The sequence below is a fragment of the Aythya fuligula genome, chromosome 6 (genome assembly GCF_009819795.1).
Source record: "Aythya fuligula isolate bAytFul2 chromosome 6, bAytFul2.pri, whole genome shotgun sequence".
Taxonomy (NCBI): Eukaryota; Metazoa; Chordata; class Aves; order Anseriformes; family Anatidae; genus Aythya; species Aythya fuligula.
The window spans coordinates 24,133,192-24,155,353 of NC_045564.1; the positions used below are offsets into that span (position 1 = coordinate 24,133,192).

General features: G+C 40.6%; 1 protein-coding gene and 1 long non-coding RNA gene across 3 annotated transcripts in view; one reads left to right on the forward strand and one right to left on the reverse strand.

The window, feature by feature from the left end:
• Window positions 1-932: 932 nt before the first annotated feature.
• Window positions 933-21,579, reverse strand: LOC116490525. 2 transcript variants are annotated; one of them, XR_004253390.1, is made up of 4 exons: window positions 21,454-21,579; window positions 10,951-10,986; window positions 10,133-10,251; window positions 933-1,279 (listed from the first exon to the last, which is right to left on the reverse strand). It is a non-coding gene; the product is annotated as an uncharacterized LOC116490525 (long non-coding RNA). The 2 variants fall into 2 exon arrangements; XR_004253389.1 differs by having other exon boundaries at window positions 10,852-10,986.
• Window positions 21,272-22,162, forward strand: part of MYLK (myosin light chain kinase) — a 204,298-nt gene continuing 203,407 nt past the window's right edge. Inside the window, exon 1 of the mRNA XM_032189767.1 lies at window positions 21,272-21,290. The gene's annotated coding sequence lies outside the window, so the exon portion shown is untranslated. The remainder of the gene's footprint in view (window positions 21,291-22,162) is intronic.

Genomic DNA, 22,162 nt, shown 5'->3' on the forward strand with positions numbered 1-22,162 from the left:
TTTTTTTTTTAATTTTTTCCCTAAGAAGGTAAAGAAACGCATCCCTGGTTAGAATCTGAAGGCTAGAAAAACAGATTCAGAAAGGAAAAATAAATACAATTTTAAAAATCATAGATTTAGTCACTTCAGTGATCTCCCCAAAAAACACAGTGGAATTTTCAAGTCAATGGGTTTTGATGGTAATGTGCTGCCCCGGTGAGCTCTGTCTTGCTATACAGTGAACAGCCAAAATGCTTGTTAAAAACATTTTTGCTCAGCTGCTTTCTATAACTTCTTGGAGCAACTGTCTGGAGTGCTGGGTGAATACATCCAAGGACAGTGCTGGACCAGCTGAGACAGTTTTGCACACCCACCACTGTGCCAGAACCAGAATGTCCAAAAACTGAGAATGTTAAGTCAGCTCAGGGGCATTAAAGCCAAACAGAGATTTGGCTCTTAACCATCCTAGGCAGATCAGGCTGCCACATTAATGACCTGTTTCCAGTTAATCTCAGGAAGGCCATTTCAAGTGGTTCTTGATCAAGACTGAGTCAAATAGTGTTAGAGATTAGTGTCTGCCTTCCCCAAAGTTCAGTAAATTCCTTCAGTAATTTCATTGCACAACCAAGTCCTTGAGTCAGTTTTTCTTCAGCCAGATTCAGGGATATTCAGTAGTCTTTGGTTACACAAGTGAATCAGGGATTTTGCCTGCTGAGCGCGAGGTGCAGGGGACTCAAACAAACAGCAGATGTGGTCTCATTGCTGAGCTTACCCCAGGCTGTCTGCCGTAAGGTGGGATCGAGGGTGATAGTAACTTCCATGACTGCTCTTATGAGTTGAGCTGTAACCAGGCAGAAGCCTGAACAAAACATAGCCTTTCTCACAGCCTTCAATCAGTATCACATTTGAACAGATCTTTCTTCAGGCCAAGTTTACATTTTTATTTTTTTTTTTTTTTTTTTTTTTTAATAAATTAAAAGAAAAACAATGGCTGCAGCATTGTGTACTCGTATGGTATACAGACACACATTGTCCATAAGCTGTGAAATCTTTTGGTAGAGAAGAAATCAGATTTCTCAGTTTTTGGTCTTTGGATTTCTTTAAATGGTGAAAATGGACCCTATTTCTACAGTCTTTAATGTTTTTCAGAAATGCAGTCACTGTAGGTCTTTTCATCTGTTACTGCAGTGTAGGCAAGGGAGAGGTACCTCTGTAAGTAGTCCATACAATCAGGTATTGGCAATTCTCCATGATTCTTGCCAAGAGTCCTCAAAGATCTTCCTGGTATACCACAGTGCAGCTGTGAGGAGAGAAATATTCACTAGATTATCTTTGTGCAGATGTGAGTTAGTCAATCCACATAGTCACGTACTGATTTCCCTTCAGAAATTTAACAGAAGTGCCACACTTACATGGTGATCTTTTTTTCAGTAATGAAATCGTATGTAAACAGGATGGTGTCAAACATGAATTGTAAATCTGCACAGCTGCTGCAGTGAATCGGTGAAAGCTTGCACTTGATGTTTGAAGAACAAGCACCAATGTGAAAAACAAATGCTCTGCTTATCAGGACACAAAGTGGAGAGTATTATCCCATGGGTTCTCCAGTCCTACCCTCAAATGTTGGTCCTTGCCACACACAAGTCTTCAGTCTTCATGCACAGCCCTGCTGCAACGCCTGGTCATAAGGTACACCACCAGGATAACAAGTTCACTAGCACTGAGACATGCTGATAATCTCCTTTTTGCACCCTTGAGAACATCCCTTACTGGTGTTCTCTACACTATAGTCCAAAGACAGTGTAAAAACTGGGACTTCACTGACCAGAAAAAGAGCAGCTTAAACTATAGCTAGAATGTAGCAGCCATCTGTGCTGAAGCTCACATTATGTGGTTTATAGGCCCTTAAAGTATTTGCATGTCTAAAGACTACTTAGAAGTAGTATTTCTTTTAAGACTCCTGGTTTTGTTCAAGCCTGTGATGAATTCTGGCTACCTCCATGCTGCAATAATACAGCCAAAACATATATTTTCTTACTGCCTCCTCCCAGATTCTGTTCTCTATTTAGAAGCTAGCAGTGATGGTTTTGGACTCATGATTATGGTATTAAGCTAAGTGTAAAATATTTTTCTTGGCATAAGATAGAGCATAAATAGCTTTAATATCAGTTTCAGGTTCTCTTTATTCCTTAGGGAATGCCAGTTCTCTCTCAGACTGAATCCCAGAACTAAGATCATCCCAACATCACCCTTACCCCAGCACCCTCTTTCCAAGAAACACAAACGGAGCATGGCCAGGAGCTCTGCTCTGCCCCCCAGGACTTCAGACAAACAGCACAGAAGTATTGCTCTGTGCAGATCTTTAGCCTTCATCCCCCTTCCCTCCCAACCTGCAGAGATGCAGCAGTTCACCATATCAGGCTCTCTCCAGCACTAGTGTTTTCTCCAGCCTAAGTTGGTGTTGCTGTTCAAAGAATTTTTCACCATGGCATTTTTATATCTTCCACTGGCCCCTGCAGCTGAGTTTGAAATTAAAGGGCTAGTGATTTTCATTTTCTGTAGCACAAGCACATGGGAATGTTGCCACTAATTCCAGGTTTTAAACCATGAACGTCTGTTTGACAGAATGGAGCTTCCCTAAGTCATGAAGCTGGAATTTCAGTGATTACTGTCACAGCAGCCATTGACTAAGGAGTTATGTGGTCAGATCAGATTTTGAAGTGAGGTCTTTCAAGAGTACCTGCTCTTTTTCCTTTGAAATGACATCGTCGTTCAATCCAATCTACTTGGTGTACTATATCCTGAGCAAACACCAGCATTTGCCTGTTTGAGCTCCCTAGTTGAGTTCTTCCCAGGAACATTCCTGAAGAAGGTCCTGCAGCCACCACTACATTGTTAAAAAGCCTTTAAAAGCCCCACCTGAAGTCGTTGCGAACAGCTACCTTCCTGCTGTAAGAGTAGGCAGCAATGCCAACCGTGATTTCTATCAAGCTGATGGCCAGTAGCAAGCAAATGGACCAGAGAGTCACAGCCCCATCACATTCATGCACTGTTTTCACTGAATGCACGCCTCAGGGTTAAACACTCCCTGATGTGCCATCACCATCTTTATTTCACTTTAGTCTCTGCCATCCAATCCTCACACAAGGGCTAAGATCATCCCTGTTAAAGCACCGCTTGGAGAGCCAGGCTCAGGGCACACTGAGGACAGCAGAGCCTCTCTCCTAGCAGCTGCCTGGGGCATCGAGGAGAGGAAACACCACCACGAACCAGCTGAGGAGCCTTATACACCCTTCTTGCAGACCATCTTGAGCCATGTGTGGAAGAACTGCTATTGTTAGTGCCACTCAGGAAATATTCTAGGGAGTGTGTAATTGTTTACACACAGATTCTTTTATCAAGACTTAATGAACTGCAGTCACAACACATGTTCACTATTAATATTTTAAATTACTGAGATGGTTTTAAAATCTATTCTGTCGGCCTTCTTAGAAACTTCCACCAAAGGTTCCAAAAGTGGTAGGACATTCCTCTGCTTGCAGTGCTAGCCCCTTCTTGCACAAAGGTCTTCAAGTATGATCTTGCAGGGCTCCTACATTTCATGCTTATGACAGAACAAAAGGGACCATTTCTAAACGTTATCTGGTGGTGATCTAATTTTCTTCCTTTGTAAATAGCTCTGGGCATTTCTAAAAAATAAAATATTTTACCCAGCTACAACAAAAGTTGTTGTCATCCACCCTAACTGCAGAAAGTGGTTACTTTGGATTTGGCTGCATCTTCCAAATACAGTTTCAACAGTCATTTGATCCAACAGAAGAAGCCACAATGAGAAGCATTTTGCTTCTAAAATCCAGAGACCATTTATAAAAGTCTAGACATTTATCCTAGTCAGCTTCTTCAGCTGGATCCCCTTTACTGAAGTAACAGAGCAGCAGCTTCTTCACCTTTTAAATAGAAAACTACTTAGTCTAATTCAGACATGGTAGGATTCCTTATACAAAGACCTGGGAGGACTGCAAATGAAAGCCATTCTGCACTACTTTTGGGTTTTGTTGAAAAGTTAGTCAGTGCTTCAAAAACTATCAGGAAAAAAAAATCATATCCTTTTGAAGATTACATTACAGGCTTGCAAGAAGATTCATTACTTGGGTCACAAGGCTTGAAGCTGATCATTCTCAGCCTATGCTCTAGACAGTCTGGCTGTGCAGTACGCCTAGTCATTAAAGATTTCATGTTTGTGGTTTTGCAGAATTTTAGTTTCTAAAGAAGTTATTCTGACATTTTAAGGAGACATTGACTAGTCTGGTTGTTCCCATCCACCTCTTGAAAATATTGGCATTTGAATCAAGATTATAATTCATGCATTCCTTCTGTGCATTGTTACACTTATGGTTGACCAAATCTGGCAACATCATTCCATTAACATTGAGAATACTGTTGTAGGTTTCTTCATCTAATCTATGTAGGTTTATGCTTATATATTAAAGCCTCTCTTTTTCCTTCCTGCCATAATTCTCTCCTTGCGCATATTGTATTGGGCAAGGTTCTGCTCCCATATTCCTTCCAATGCAACCTTTATTGGAATAAAGGTCTACCCTGGTTACCCACCAGAGGAAGCAAATTCTTACCATCTGAATGTCTGTGGGTAGTTTATTATAAATCATGGCTCTAACTTCCAGGGACACTGCATTTCCGAGCCAAGTTCCCCAAAGAATGCTCATAAAAGTGAGTGTTCTTGAGATTAGCTTAAGTGTCTGGGCTCCAAGCCCATTGAGGCACTCTGTGCCTCTGTTTTAGGATCAGGACCTATATTCCTCTGATTATGCAGTTCTTGCACTATGTAACAGAGAAACTAATAGCTAAAGGGGTGCTTTATCTAAGTTTGCGGTTATTCTTGTTCTTCCTACTCCATCCATAATCAATAAAAAATTGCAACATTCTCATGTTTCTCGTGCTTCCCAATGTATTTACCTAAGGCTACCACTGATATAGGGAATATTAGGACTACTGCTAGAGGGCTATCCAGATTTGAATGAAAAGCATTTATTTCCATATTTTCTTAAAAAGCAAGCAAGCAAACAAATGATGACTACAACAACAAAAAGCATTATCTTTTTCAGGTATGCACTAGCTATAGACTATATCTAGTAATAGAAGACCAGTTTTGAGGAAATACTGTAAAAATCACAGTGATGCAGTGCAACATCACTGTTACAAGCCAGAGGGCTTCATTTTTATTTTTTATGAAGGTAAAATCTTTGCTTTTATCACCACTTATTTCATTAGTGGATAAAGACAAACATAAATTGTTAACCTAACTCTGATGGCAGGGATATGATCTGTGAAAAGCTAAATCCATTTTAACAGTGAGAGTAAAATGAGCAGTTTCCTCATGGGTTTCAAAACTAAGCTGTATTATCATACTTCTAAAGAGGCTTTGTATGTAACATAAAATACAACTTTTCACAAAAGTATATTTTTTTCAATGTAGCAAAGGCTTTAGAGATTAAGCAAAGATCTAAGTAATACAGAACAAGTAATTGAATAAATGTTAAAATTCTTACCTGTGAAACAAGCCAAGAAAACATAAGAAAGCTTTAACTACAGCACGTAATTTCTAGACCCTACACCTTCACTTTTCTGCTTACCATTTGACTATCCCTACTAAATAAGACCTAGAGTACTGAACTTGGATTTATTTGTTGAGATAAAACACAAAACACTTCAGCTTTACCACATTCACCACTGAACGCATTCTGTTTTGACTGGCAAATGCCAAGGTAGCTGAAGGGTCCCAGTAGTCAGCACTTAGAAACAGCTCCTGACAACTTTATATTACTTGCATGTTCCTACTTGAATGTTCCCACTATTTCTAATTAGTCTGGACAAGGAGTTATTAAACTTCTTGCTAAGCTCCTGTTTTCATCTGGATTTTTCATACGTACCTTTTTCCTTAAGCAATATCATGGTTTGTTTGACAGTGGGACTCTGCCAGCTATTTTTGACCTGAACTTTGGACAAATCTGCAGGAAATCATGCTTTGCTACTTCTAGTACTAGCAGAGATACTTGAATTTTGCTTATTTATTTTCTTTTCAACATAGTTATATGTTTTGGGGAAAGAGAAACTTCTTAAAATATACCCTATATCACTGGAGAAGGTGTGAGTTGACGGCCAATGGTCCTGGAATCTGAGGAGACATTCCCTTGTAGAGCTGGAGCTGCCCTGGGAATAGTGGGAATAGCCCTTCTGTACTTCTCCTGCTGAGCACTAATGCTGGACCAGTAATGCCTGCACCATTAGATTTCACATTAAATTTTCCTGAAGAGGTCAAAGGGCAGACTGTAAGTTTTATGAAATTTACATGCACTTAATAATTCTTATGTCGTATGACTTTTGAAGCTTTGTTGCTGTCCTGGTATCATTCTGATAATCTGAAGTGTTAATTAAGCATGAATGCATTTTCTAAAGGTTGTAAGGTATGACAGTAATTACTATCTTATTAGATACACTTATCCAGGAATACAATCTCTTCCTTCATTGCTCTAGGAAAGGGCATGGGCCCAGCTTATTACAGGTACAGTGAATGGCAGTGAAAGCCAGGCTGGGACTAAAAAGATTTGAGTGAAAAGAGAGAAAGAGAGAAAAAAATCAGAGAGAGGGAGAACATTTCTATCTTAGTTTCTGTGCAATCAACAGTAGCAGACATCTGGCTGGTTAGATAATCTCCCTCCATGTCCAGGATGGTTGAGTCATTGATACATCTAAGGGAGCACTTTGCAGCTAGGTATCACCAGCATTTATATTCTATTACATTTAGGCTGCTCCACTGTAAATTTATTTTGAGTCATTGCTAGAATGCTTTTGTTTTCTGTTTAAGCATGTCTGGTCCTATGAAGGATTCCAGTTAGCTCTAGCAGGCATGAGGTATGCCGTTTCTGTGGAAACATCAAATCTAATTAAAATGTTAGTCAAGATATAGTGCCCTTGGGTGCCTGCAACCCAAGGCATATCTGGGATGCTGGGAGATGGGATAATTTCCAGTCAATCTGTAAAGGTCATTTTGATGACTAGGGGCATCATCTTCCAAGACATAGAGAAGGCAGATGTTAACAAAGTCCTCTAGCAAGGCCCAGAAAGCAGAGAGAGAGACAGTGACACCAGGAAGCACTAGATCGCCATCTGTGGCGTAACGACCACACGAACATCAGGGTTCTTTTAAGATCAGTAACTGCTACTACTGTGCTGATGACATAACTTCAACTCTCTCTTATCGAGGGCATAACTTCAATCTCCCTTATTAAGGACAGGCTCCCTTCTTACACCATTCGCCTCACAGCAGTACTTTTCCACTAACTATTCATTGGTCAACAACTTTGCCCAGCAACAGCTAAACTCTTAACATTCCTGATGGCTTCATCGTTAAGAGTCCAATGTTATCACCAACCATGGGGCTTGTCGACCCCCATGGCCACACTCCCACAAACATCGTCTAATACCATTTAAATATTAACTGTTAAAGACTGTTCGACTGATCTATTAGGCCAGATTTACCCAAATTGCTGAGCAAATGAATCCCTTTCTTCATCAGTCAGGTTCCAGCCCCTACCAAACTTCACCATAGGGGTGAATGAAGTGCCCAGAGCTGAACACCGTGCTCTAGAGGGATATGGCCATCCCAGCAGCATAGAGCCTACCAGCTCCGTCTTTGCAGCTCCATCCCACCTGCCTGGTAGGTACTTCTCCCTGCTACTCTTTTGGTGCTGCATGTTTCTTGTTGTTGTCGTGCCACAATGCAAACTACATTGTTCCACAAAACTTCAAAGCCATTTTTCAACATCAGGGCTTTCCAGACTCTTTCCTACCTCTTAATATGACATATTTTTCTCTTAAGTCTATCGATTTAGATTTTCCAAAACTAACTTTTCCTTCTTTTATTGCTTTTTAGATCTGTTTTTAATCATTTGGCATTATTTTTACTCCACTTGGCAAAAATTCCCAATGTACTGTAAATTAATGTATTGTAAATTTAAGATTTAATTATTTTTCTGTTTTCTCTCTTTTCAACTTTTTTTTTTTTTTTAATGTTGGTTTTGGCGTTAGCATCAAAGCTTCTATATTTACTGTCAAACTTTCAGATTAACTGTGTTGTCCCTACACAACTTATGATATATCTTGAACTGTAAGTTTAAATTCTGTATGCACTAACACAATGTATAACAAAACTAAAGTTCTTAACACCCATCCAGGGAGCTAATTGGATTTGGAATTCTTTTAACCTTTTGGCCTCAATGCTATCAGTTATTTGTGCCTTGGAAGCTGTTTATATTCTGGGTTAATAAGCACTATTTCATTCTGTTGTAAATACGCTGCCCTGAAGTTTCAGTTGCTATTCCATAGCCTCATAATGGCAGACACAATAACAGGACAGCCTGATAGGCTTTCTTTGGTACCATATATCATTTTACAATCCTAGTGTCCCTTCTTATTTACCTTCTCTCTAAACTGCACACATGCATAACCACATTAAAAGCAGACAATGTTACCTGCATAAAAATGATAAAAATTGTCATTCAGCTTTATTGAAGCCAAATGTGTTCTGGACAAAGCTTTTGCTTCAGATAAAGATTCCAGGTTAAGAGGAAACGGGCTTTCCAAGAGCAGCTATAGAGCCTAAAGCCTCAGGTAAATTTAGGTTAACAACAGTCCCTCTGTTAATACTTCACCAGTTCTCAGTATAGAATTAAAGCAGATTTCTTTTTGTGGTTTTAGCATGTTATATTTGGTCAATTGTTGTTTTCAACCTTTCATTAAATTTGCCTTAATGAGATTAACTTACTACAAACCATAGTTCCATGAATTGGCTAATTAATGTCCATGTTCTGTTCTTTAGACATTTAACTAATTATTTCGAAATCTCTCAGGAAAACAATAATCTATTGCATTGGAAAAAATGTTAAAGCTTTTATTGTGAGACTTGTTGTAAATCATTTAGCACTTGAATGCCTCTACTGATGAATAGGAATCTGATCTGAGTTGGAGTCTCCAGCTTACTCTGTTAATTAATTAAGGCTATTTTTCTGTGAAGTCAACATGATTAATCATATTGGTATGAGACTAAAAGACTGCAAACTAGACTCTGTTTTAGAAGATGGGGAATATGTGTAGAAGAAAAGACTGTCAGTCTTGTAGTCCTGAAAGTCTAGAAAAATTGCCTAGGAATAGCATAACCAATTATTATTATAACTTCCATTTCAAAGCAGGGAAATTGAGACACAGAGAGATGCCCAAATCAGATTATATTGTAAATCCATAATAAAGAAATTAAAATGTTTCTTGAGCTGTGCAGATGTGGTGAAAACATTTCACTTTCATGTGACTGAGTCATTCCAACTTCCAATTTTCAGCTAACCTGAGAGACATATTTATGCTACCAATGAACACATGCTTCAGGATAAAAGCAAGATATACAACCTATAAAGATGTCAAACAGCTCCAGTTCAAAATAAAATTCTGGCAACCAAATTAATTGGTCGAGGGATATTTTCTGCAGTTTATTTTGTGGGTAGATTTTGTAGTCCTTTTTGGTTGTTTCTAACCCCAGTGTAGTGGATGATTTAGGGTGAAATGACTGCAGTGTTTGAGCTTAAGTAGGAATGATTTCCAACTTAAATGTATTTACAGAAATATGGCTGGTAGTAAACCTCCCTGTTTTTAATTAAAGGATAAAAATATAACTGTATTTTGTAACACCTACAAAAACTATGGGAATTGACAAGTCTGGAGACATTCTATTTAAGTCTGGAAATGTCCATTCCTTTTCTGTTTCTCACGCCTTCTAGAATTTGCAGGTGGACAGCAAAGTTGTTCTTTCAGTCTAAGAAGGCAGCCCATGAGGGTGTTAAATCAGTACTACTAGTGAGTTAAGCAGCCTAAGCAATAATCTGATTTAAAAATAATTAAGACACATCAGAAATGCATTTAAATTTAAAAACAAAAACAAAAAAAAAAAAAGGAAAAAAAGGCATAAAAATCTTCAAGAGACATAAACTTTAATGTGTAAAAATACATAACTGAGAGTGGGAGAAACTCTGAACCCTATTTGTTGCACTAGCATACCGATAAATAGCTGAATATTAACATAATTCACCTGGATTTCACACCTTTAATATTGCCTCATTTGGGGCCTTTTGTTACTTCATTTTTACAGTTGGACATTTTGCAGCACTCCAGTAGAAACATCCATCCTGATGGGATGACATCAGAGGTCTGGGGATGTAAGCAAGCTGTGGTTAGTACATATCTGAAACTGTGGGAAAAGCTTGAAAATAGTATTCATTGAAAGAATGTGCTTGTTAAGATATTTATGCTTCAATCCTTTATTTCTGCAGTTCACCAAAACTATGACGCCCTTTGAGCTGTCACAGCTATCAATCTGTAAATACCTCAAACTCATTCAAAACAATTGTTTTTGAAAATAATAATCAGAGTTGACATCTGCATTGCAATGACATCTTGGTCTGTTTTGAAGGTCAGAGAGGCAAGCTAGCAGCCTTTCTCCAGATTTCTGCTTAATGACTAAATATTGCCTTAGTGCTAAAGATGGTCACACTCACTCAGACACATGTATATTTTTATATGTATGCATCGAGAAAAAAAAAATACAGCCACAACATTATTTGAAAAGACTTGAATATTTTGTTAATCCTTACGGTGGAATAACAGAACATAAGTCACCAGTTTCAGTATCAGGAGCACTTCCAGAAATGAAATCCACAAAGTACACACTTTCACCAGAGTCAAATTCCAGCTTCTCCAGCAGGGATATATACTGGAAGTCTTAATGAATGCCAGGTACAAAATACCTACCCACAGCTGCCTTCCTTTCCCTGCTAACAGCTTGTGTTGGAGCAGCATCAAAGCAAGCTACAAGCATAGCAAATATAGACACCTGCACAGAGTAATTACCGAAGCTAATGCCAGTGTATATTAGTTTCAGTGCCCCTGTGGAAAAAAAAAAAAAAAAAAGGTATGGATTAACTCATAGCATTCAGTCTATTATAACTGTCTCACTGCACATCCAGTTTTTATGAGCACTAATAAAGCAATATCCATCTTTGTTCCTTTTTTTTATGTCTGATGATGGAGTCCTTCAGACATGACATTGGAGTATGCTTCAAAGCTACCCCTTTGTCTGATTTTCTCCTTTTTTTTTTTTTCATTGCAAGCTCAGCATTAGTTTGCAGGTTACTGCCTATTCCCTGCCAGCACACATACCTCTGTTGATCGATGTGCACCTCTGATATAATATTTACTTTTAAATATCTGATTATGTGTTTTTTCCTCATCATCTGTAACCAGCAGGAATCCTGGTTAGCCCCAAAAGACAATTTAGATATCTCTTCCAAAATTCAAAATGAATTTCAAAATCAGTGCTGTGTGCACTGGATATCAATCTAATGGGAATTAAATTTAGGAACTCCTAATTTTGGTGAATATTGTCCTATGCTGGAATAAATCTGGAAACGCAGAAATGGAAAAACTGCTACTTCTGTAACCATTCTCTTGAGCTGCCCCCAAAACCACTTAAAATTATTTGTATTGTGAAACTGTTATTTTTTTTTTCTGCAAAAATGAAGTAAAGATAAAAATAAATTTGAGCTCTCATACGTTGCCTGCTCTGCATGTGCCTGTTTTGTCTAGACTGTGAGCAATGAGAACCAGACACCATCTGAAATGTTAATTTAGTTTATTAAGGAAACAAGGCTTATATGATCCCAGTATCTGTGTCCCCTTAATGACTTTTGAACTCTGTCTGATTCGAGCTAATGTGAGAAGTGGGGGAACAACAAGCTAATTAAACTGTTACAAGTTTCATGCAAGTTAGAAGCTGGACAGAAGAGAGCAAGCTATAAATGCTCCAAAAGTCTGTTGCAAGAATGCACGTATACTCTGAGATCAAAGAATCTGTACAGGCAAGATGTCTGATAAATCTCTGCAGGAAAAAAAAAAATAAATAAATTAAAAAAACAAACAAATTACAATTGCTCAAGATACTCAAGAGAGACAAACAGCAAGCCATGCTTTGTTCATCTGGTGTCCCATGAATCAGGCTGTTAACCTGCTGAGAAACAGCAATGCATCCTGCGATGCTGCTGCCTGACAGAGATCAGGTTGTCCTGGTGCTGGGCTGAGGATCAGCTGCTGGGGCTAGGCTGGGGCTGGCAGAGTTGGCACAGCTTGGTACAGATACCAAGCTGCATAAATGTTGTGTGAAAACAGTGTTTGCTGTATGTTTGTGCACATTTGGCTTCCAAAATTGGAGGAACTACAGGGACATAAAGCAGCTCTGACAAAAGTAGCTTTCAGTCAGAAGTGGGCTGAATATCCAATGTGTCACCTAGGGCTGCAGGGAAAAGAAATGCTAACTGATGTCTGCAGGTTCTCTGCTGCAAGGTAGACAGTAAATTTATCTTCCACTGCCTCTTTTTTAGCATGGGTGAAAGGAAAGAGTAGAAATAGCATTGAGAGACCATCCCTGGCACCACAACTCATAGTGATGCTGGACCAGAAGAGCAGTGGTGGGAGACAGTGCATACAGGTGTGGTATATTCTGCACAGAGCTCATGAGGTGGGGCCAGGAGGGCCAGCAGAGAGAGATCTGAGAAGAAATAAGCTGCATTTTGCTCCTGGTACTATGTGCTCCTCTGGGCTGTTACTCACTTCTTGCTGAGTCTCGCCCCATTTCAGCTTGAAAGTTCAGGGACACTCTGAAGGCTTTCTACACATAGCTTGAGGGTGAGCACGTGGCGAAGTCAGCTGCTTTCTGTCCACTGCCCTCCTTGGGGAGCCCTGCCCTGGTTGCTGCAGGAAAGGGATCCCTTCTAAGGCTGGGGACAAAGAGTTGGGTGCAGGGGCAAGAACCCAGCTGTACCTTTGCTGGTGGAGCTGTCCCAGGTTGGCAGGCATGAAGAGACACTCAGCATCCCAAGGAAAGGTGTTTCCCAAGTGTCACATTAAAAATTCAGCTGTTTGCTCTGCAACTGCTAATAGCTTAGTGATAACACTCATGCAGCAAGCTCTGATCATTGATATTTTCTGGTAGATGGAGCTTGCTGCTTCCTTCTGCCAGCCACTTGCTGGTTTGGAAGTTGTCTAGATGGGGAATTATTGTATTCAGGATAGAGTTAATTCATTCTATAGTCTTGTTGAAAATGAAGCTCAGCTGCATGCTGCCCTGCTGGGCTCTGAAGCTCCCAGCTACTGTGGCAGCGGGCAGCAGAGGGTGGGCAGCTCTGTCTGTCTCTCTGTCTCTGGGTGCTCCGGCTCCTGGCTCCTCAGCTCCCAGGGCTCTGGTTCTCCTGTTCGCTAGCAGCTCCTGCACAGTGGTGGCCTGGTTAGAGGGGAGTTTTCTGAAAGGTTCTGCCCTCAGTGTAACTCTCACCCATTATACTTCAGGTTCGTCTCCTCTGGTGAGTGGGAGATGCTGACAGCGGAAGGGTGCATTAACTGGGTGGTTGGTGATGTGGAGTGTGGCTGTTGTAATTATCTATTGCGGGGGCAAAGAAGGAATAAGATCTTGCCCTGAGCAGTGCTCGGTCCTGCACTGTGGCTCCAGGAGTCCCTTAACCTTCCCTGGGGAGGGAAGGGAGGAAGGGATAGGGTGGCTTTTGTAAGGAACAAAATTTAAGCCAGTACAAATTACTCTTTTGTTTCCATTTCTAAGTTTTATCAGATGGGCAGTGGCCAACATTTGTTTAAGAAAAAATCCCAGCACAAGGCTGGATTATATACGTGACTGCCATGGAGCACATTGGGATCAGAACTAGTGTGAGAAAGTCCCTGGACACCAGCAGTACTAAGTCTTCAAGCAGAGCTGGCTGCCTTTCTTTGTAAGCACACCCCATATACTATAGAATTCCTGTACAAATGCTTGTACCTGGAGGATCAACCCAAGAGGCTGTAAGGGCACCAGATCCTAATTTAGCAGCCCTAGGTTTCAAAGGAATCACAGACTTGTTTCCCAACTGTGAAACTTTCCCGTGTTGACTGAACTTCTTATCATGCAAAGTAAGTTCAAGCAAGTTCTAGATTTCAAGTGAAGAGAAGCAGGCACCAATATGTTCTCTATTGCCTTTTCTTATTATTATTACTATTGCTCATTTCCAGCAACCGAAACACTGTTTATATCCCTGCCTGTGTGCCAATGTTTTAAAATATTTTATTGGTTTTCCTGTGAGCAAGTGGAGGCCCTCGTGTTTGGTCTCAAAGTGCTTTTTCCTTCAATCCCAGTGGATTAAAATGTGTATGAATAAAATACACAACTCTATAAGGTGAAGATGCTTCTGAGAAGGTTGTGTTTAGTAAAGCCAAAGGTCTGACTTTGGACAATTGGTTCTTTGTATTGCAGGAGGCCTGGAAGTCCTGCTGGGTGAGGAATTTTCACAGGTCTGTATCAGAAAAACCCTCGCCATGGGAGGAGCAGAGGAGCCTGCAGTGTTCCTCCTTGTGCTGCAGCCTAGAAGCAGAACTTGCCTGTGAATGGCCTCTTGAACCTGGGCCACTGAGCTAGGAGAAGAGGCCAGGCTGTAACTGCCTTTGTTCTCCCAAAACTTTCTTGTAGCCTAATTTCCATCAGAGAATATCTTGACACTTATGAATAGGACAGATTAATTCTTGGTTTCTGCTGATTGATGGTAGACCTGGAAACAGCACATGCTGTCTTCAGGGGAGTTATGATTGTCTGATTCTCTCTGTGAATGACACTGGGGGCTGTGCTTGGATAGGGGAGTGCCACTCACTGCACGAGGAAAGGTACTATAAGAATACAGTGAGAAGGCAGACCTTGGCTTAAAATAAATGACACTTCCTCTTCCTACAGAAAGAAAAACAGGAAATGTTTTTAAAGATCTTTTAAAGAACAACTTGATCCTGCAGAAGGAAGTAGGGGGTCCAAAATATGAAGACAGTGAGAATTTTGCAAGGGGAGGAGTCTCCAGGTGGAGCGTAATCTTCTGAACTGCTCTTCGGGGTTGGGACCTCATTGCATCTACGTAAGTATTTGCTCACTGGCTACATGCTTTTAAATGCTGTGGCAGGAAGAGAAGTTGGTTTGAAGCAAACTTATAAAGCGTTCATGGTCTTGTGTAATTCTTGGTATGTTGACAGAGCAGTAATGAAAGGCTGTTTCAGCTGACCAGTTGGAATATAAATGGAGAATGTGCATGTGGTAAGGAGATCTGCATTCAATTACTATCTTACCACAGACTGGCTGCAGACAAGACAATTCTTCTGTGCCTCAGTTCCCTAATTCTGAAACAATGATGTTCCTTTGTCTGGCTTGTCTACTTAGATGAGATGCTCCTTAAGGCAGTGATTGTCTCTTAAAATGTTTTTTTGTTTTACCAGCTAATTCAAAGCAGCTCTGATTATCTGAGTGCTACTGGAATTCTATTGCTCCTAATGGGACGAAGTGGTTAATTATTCATTTGTTATCTCTGGATTTCATTTCTGTTTTATTTATTTAATCTTGGCAAAAAAATGCTTTATTCTTAGATAATAACATCGTATAGTATTTTTGGAAAACCATTCTATGTGATGTCTTTGTTTCTCTTTAAACTCATTGCATTGAAATTCAACAACATCAGCAATGATATTACAAATTCCTGTACTAGACCATGCAGACTGTTGTGTGGTTTTTGTTGTTGTTGTTTATTTTCTCTCAAACGAAGACATTTTGCTCTAAGCAAACACCTGTGATTACCTCCACAGTGTTGTTTCATTGCCAGTTAGCATCTGGTGCATGAAGATAGGCTGATGTTGCCAGATTAAACTTGAGATGCCAAAATGTCACTAGCCTAGGTAAATTTTATTACAGTCTCTTTGCATGTGTGTTATTCACATTAAAACTATCGCTTTGGCGCAGAAGCCACTTGACCTAACTTAAAAATATTTGACCAGATAACAAGGAGACGTAACAGTCACTGGAAGCACTTCCAACTTGGGATATTTAATTAGACCTTATGACTGAAAATTCTTGTGATCATCAGAAGATCAACATTCCAACATATTCCTGGTTGTGTTTATTAAATATTCCCTTTTTTGGTCCTGAGTGTGAATGTTTGGAAAAATGTTCAGTTAATACAACCCACTTGACTTCATTGGCACATTTCACAAAAGAAGGAGAAAAAAATGTGGAAGCCACTGAAAACTAAAGGGCTCTTGCTTTGGAGAAAAACAAAGTTTAAGCCAGTGCAACAGACAGGCTGGAACTCCTCCACAGCTTTAAAAGGAAAAGACTCTATTGAAGACTCTTCACAAAGCTCCTTTGCTTCCTTTAAATAAAAGAGGAACCAAAACACTTAACACTGTGTAAAACACATTTCTTTCAGAGAAGCCAGCTTTATCTTAAATCCCTAGCTAGTTAATCTATACAAATTCATTTTTTAGCTTGAAGTCTCAGAAATTTGACGCACCACAGGGACTTCAAGTTTTTAGTCTGGATGGAATTTGCTGACAATACTCTTAGCTAGGGCACTGATATAGCGGGATTAGTTTCTTTCATTATGTTTGGTAAGAATAACTGTTTTCTGTCTCGGGAAAAAGGCAAAAGGGGGACAAGTAAAGAAAACATTTTCTTTCTTTCTCCCCAGATCTCCACATGGTATCTTGAGACACATGTTCCACATAAGAATGATGTGCAGACACGGTCATTTTGAATGTGGCTGGGAAATTCTTTGTGAAGCCACAAGCTCCACAAGTTGCATGTTTACACCTGCTCAACAAGGGAGGTCTAGTTATAAATCTGGAAGCCTAGGTATAGTTACTGTGGAATGAGGGTTGGCTTCCAAAATGTAGGTGGTCAGTTTTTTCTGTGGAACTTCTGCTGTGGGTGACTGGCAATCCCAAATGTGCCCATGGTCAGGTATGCATTGCATTTCCAGACAACTCTAACATCCTCTTGCATTTCCTCTGTTTGGGTATTGGTTAATGATCACAATAGAATTTCCTGGAAAAAACTTTTGCTTTACAAATGCTGTGTTACTCTCTTGTAAGTGTTGAAGTTACTTACTACGAGCTTTGTCAAACAACAGTCTGATTGTCATGAAGGCAACCTTCAAATATACCACCTGAATAAAATACTTTTAATTCTTCAGTGTAACAGATTTGTTTTATAGAAGATGTAACAGCAGTTCTTTCTTTCTAGCCCAAGGGTAAGGCTGATTATGTGCATGTTGCTCTTAAACTTTATATTTCAAAATAATAATAATAATAAAGGCAAGAATATTGTACATCTCTGTAATCATGCTGTAGCCATGTAGCCATTACCACTGCTTCTTTCTTTAGGCTAGAAACTGAGATTAGAGACTGAAGGTTGTAATAACAGTAAATTATACTCTATAGCTTGGCTGTTCTCTGTATGGAATGGGCACTAACTCGACTGTGTGTAATGGATGCTCTCTAGTTCTGGACCATTACTTGTGCAGAACATAAGTATGCTCTGGTAGAAATTGTTAATAAGCATACTTGCTGATTTTCCTCCAGCCTCCAATTCATCTCAGAACCTCCCCATCAATTTGAACTCATTTTGGCTGAAGTGAGAGCTTCAGGGAAAAGCAAAAAAAAAAAAAAGAAAAGAAAAGAAAAAAAAAAAGCTGTAGTCTTCCACATATGTGCAGTTACTGCCTGTTTCTGTTCTGTGAAGAAAAGGGTAAAGTTAACTTCATGACGTAGAGTTGTGTTGCCTTCCTATTGCCTTTATATTGATCCATGCATTTGTAGGGTCAATCTAGACTCAGTCATTACCTGTTTCTGAATGAACTTTTGTGTAACACACAGTAACCACTCCCTTTATCCATCACCTGGCTTGCATGAATACCAGTAGCGCTCCATTAGTGGCTTTAATTCAGCAAGGGTCAGTAGTAGTTAATGTTTTTAATGCTTTTAGTTTATGAAAGTGGAATTAATCTGCTACCACCAGTGGCTTTAGAAGAATGATGGTAAAGAATTTTTGCAGTCTGACCAGATATTTGGCCTGCTAGTTTGAACAGAAACGTCAGGTTCTAACACAAGTTTTACATTTTAGTTTCTACTAAAATTAGTGAAATTGCCAGCTTTTCCTTGTTTATGCCTTTTGCTTATACATTATTCCAACCTCTAAGTACAAGGGACTAAAACATCTGCTGAGTTTCCAAACCTGTAATTTCCCCCCAACAGCCAAATGCTTACAACCCTGTTGACTTTTTCCAGCAAACCTAAATTTGTAAAGACTCAACTACCTGTATATTTCACCAGATGGGCACACACTTCTTTTGTGGTGTTTTGCTGACAGATCTAATTCATTTTTTTTCCGCTGCTTTTGAGCTGAGTGAACTGATGCTGGTCTAAACATTATATGTCAGTGTTAGTGCTGCATTGTGCTTGACCTAGTGGGCCTGACCTCTTGGCTTCCTGCCTCCTTAGCTACTCATTCTCTGCAGCACAAAACTTAAAGGTTCTCAAAGCCTTTGACATACCCAGTCAGCAAAGACACGAGCAAGATGGGGGATAATAATTTAGTCTGCCTGCAGATTTGGGAAGATATTATAGTGACTTTTAGAAGATTACCTTCTAATCTTAAGAGGCTACAAGCTGCATTGCTTTTTAAAATGCTTATGCCCTGCAAAAATAGGCCCCTGCATTCCAGGAAGAGAAAAGAAAGAATTAGTTCTGGAAAATGGATGAATGTGTTCCTTCCCAACAAAGTTATTTCCTCAGCATCTTCAATTCTACCAGTTTCTCTTGTTAATAAGGGGTTGTATCAAGAACTAGCACTATTCTTAATTTCTGAAGCAAAAGTTTGAGTGAGAAAGAAACACATAAAATTGCAATTGTGGTTAGGCACCTTCTGAACTTCTTGCTGAAAGGAGCCTAAAAGACTTTACTGTTGAAGACTTACAACTTTAAGTGAGTGAATGAATCAGGAAAAAAGCACAAGGTAAAGGAGAGAGAGGTTATCTTTGCTCCCTTTACGCAGCTCTGCTCTTTGAGCTCCTAATCATCTGATAATCATCTGAACCTATAGTTCTGCCTCAGTAACTCACTTTTCCTAACACTTCAGCTGGGTAACTTCATCCTTCATTTGTTTCCTGTGCCTTGCCCTACAGAAGCTATATAAGCTCTCTGAGGGTTTCGTTGTTTAAAGCCTTGGGTTGTAAGCTACAGAAATCTAAATGTAGGTCAAGATGAGTTGAAATCTTTTAAATACAGCCAGCCACTGCTTCCTAAACATATCCCTGGAGCAGCTGCATGAAGAATGTTTACAATTAAAAACAAAACAAAACCTCAAGCAGCCAGTTGAGAATGTACTCCTGTTCTAGCCAGCAACATTCATTAAATGTGATATGTGAATAAAAGGTTATTTTGTGCTTGACCTGACTTAGGATCAGCATCTACAGAAGTGGTTCTATTCACTTGCTGCTCCTGTACCTCCTGGAGGACCCTCAAAATGAAGGCCCAGCCTGAAGTTAAATGGCCCTAGCAAGGATGCTGGGGAGATACCATGACTGGATGTGAAGCGTTACCTCATCCTGGTTTCTAGTAGGATGGGACATCCCCCAGTTTTTTTTTCTTTTTTTTACTTCTTCATTTGACTTGTGCAAACAAAATAACAGGAGGGGAAAAAAGAGTGTGAGAGAGAGAAATATGTGAGTGAGTTCTGCTGAGAATGAGTCAATCCCTTGAAACCCAGCAGGGGCACCGTCTGCTCTCCTTATGGAGCTCAGTGGCTTTCATCCCGATTCAAGTGTCTCCTACTCCTCCCTCCCAGCTGAAGGCAGATGTGGGTTCACTGGCAACAGTGGGCCTTGTTCTTTGTGAGTGTTTAAGGCCTGAGCAATCATTTTAAATTGAAAGCAGAGACAGTGATGCTATTACAAGATTGTCTAGAGCAGCGGTTCCCAACTGGTAAGACATGCGTACATTTAGAGGAAGGGAGTTTCACAAAGCCTAGACTAGAAATCAGCAGAGAAAAACATGAGTATGATACAGAGCAGCATCTTCTCAGAGCTCATGCTTTAGAATATTGAGAAGAAAACTTTATCAAAACATGTTGCCAGCACAGACTTTGGTCAGCTATGACACAGAAAAGGTCAAAGCAAGTTCACAGGAGGCTCTACAAGGTGGTATGTGTTCTTTATGTTAGGGGTATGTGTTCTTTCCTAATTTTAATGGCAAATAATCATTTGTCTACAGAAAGAAAACAATTGCATAAGATGCACCTCTTTATAAAACAGCTGACATGCCCATGACATGCACGTGCATTGCCATTTACAACAGGGGAGGAAGATCAAGTATAGACAGTTACACACTTCAGCAGGGATCAGGGATTTATGTGCATTTGCTTTTCTCTAAAGGAAAACAGTCTGAGATATGTCACCAGTGTGCACTGAAGAGGGAAAAGCAGCCTAGACGTAAAAGCCTGGCTTTACAGATATTCTTAAAATTTCTTTGAAACCTCCTTGTGATTTTACCAAGGTATAAATCTGATGAGGAAGGTTCAACAGAGCCAGTGACAACTGAGGTATTTAGAACCTCAGGAAATAAAGACACTTTTCTTTAAAACATTTCTCAGTCATTCAAGTTTGAAAAAGAGGGAAAGAAAAAAAAAAAAAAAAAAAAAAAAAAAAGCCCCTGGAACCTTTAAAACAGTGAAAGCATCTCATCTTTTCAGCAGATAGTCAATTTAAGGGATTAAAGGGTAAGAAAAGCATCATTGCCAGCATGCAATTTCCTCCTAGCAATTCCTCCTCATTCACTCAGTTTCTACTGCACTTGGAAGAATCTAAAGAGATGGCTACAACTCTTCATAGACTCATACCGGTAGATGTTTTTACCCTTGGCAGAGGTTGCACTCAGTAAGACAGATGATGTACCAGGAAAAAGCAGCATTTTGTCCTGTCACCTACTCAGGTTGCAGAACATGTACATCCTCTGTCGGTGGCTGAAAAAATTCACCTCAGGATCAAAACGAAAAACACTGAGGTCTCTGTCAATGTACGACTCCTATCACTAATGCAGCAAATTGCAGCTTTGCTGTGACTTCCTTATCTTGTCCACATTTTTCTGAGTTGGTCGCCGTTTAGCAGAAAAAGAAATGGGGGGAGAGAGGGGGGAGATTAGAGCCTGTGGTTTGCTCCATGGCCCCTAGAGGCGTTTCAGAGCCCAGTCCTCTGCAGCTTGTGCCTTCCCTTTTCCGTAGCAGCTAGGAACCACTTTCGGGATACCTAGCAGCATGTTGATGGCAGCACAGAAGAATGCATGATGGAAAGGTGAGGCTTTATCCCTAGAACCTGGGCTTTTGGTGCATCTATCCCCACGTGTTTGTATTATCTCACTATAAATTCTTTCCAGGCGAAAAGTCAGGTGTTTTTTAAAATGAGTAAAAACCTTTAAAAGTACTGAGATATGAAGTGGTTTAATTTTGCCACTTACCTGGCTTTCCTTGTCCTTCCTTTTCAGGGTCTCTCATTCCACCTTAGGGAGCAGCAGTAAGGTCTCGGTGTGGAGAAGGTTTCATTTTGTCCCCATCTCACATCGGTTCTTAATTGGCACTAATTTAGCACTTGATACAATTAGCAGTGAGCTGTTTATCAAACCAATCCCCCTGCCCCAGGTCCAGACACCCCAAGCTGGTGCACCAGGTCCTGGGGGTGAGGCAGGGAGGCAAAGCCCCCTGCGTGCCTGGGAGGGCACCCCATAGCCGGCATTTGCACACCCCATGCACATCCACACACCCCTGTAAATCCCTCAGGCATCCCCTCCACATCCCATACAGCCCTTCCCATGCACCCTCTGTGTGTGCCATTCGCCCCCTGGATATGCATCCTGTACCTATTCCACGGGCACTACAAAATAGCTCTGGATGCCCCAAACCCACAAACGCCCTGCCTGCACCCCAGCGCGCACCTTGCACAGCCAAACACATCCCTGCGCCCTCTTCAGCACCCCTCAGCACCCCACAGCACCCCTAGGCACCCCTCAGCACCCCTTCCCCACCGCTCCCTGCCCGTCCCCGGCCCCGATGCGGAGCTGCCGGGAGCCTCGCCGACCGCAGCCTCTATCGCCTCCGGGCACCGCTTCCCCCCGGGATGTGGGGGGGGACAACGGGGGAACTGCGGGCGAGCGGGGCTCCGGGGAGGGA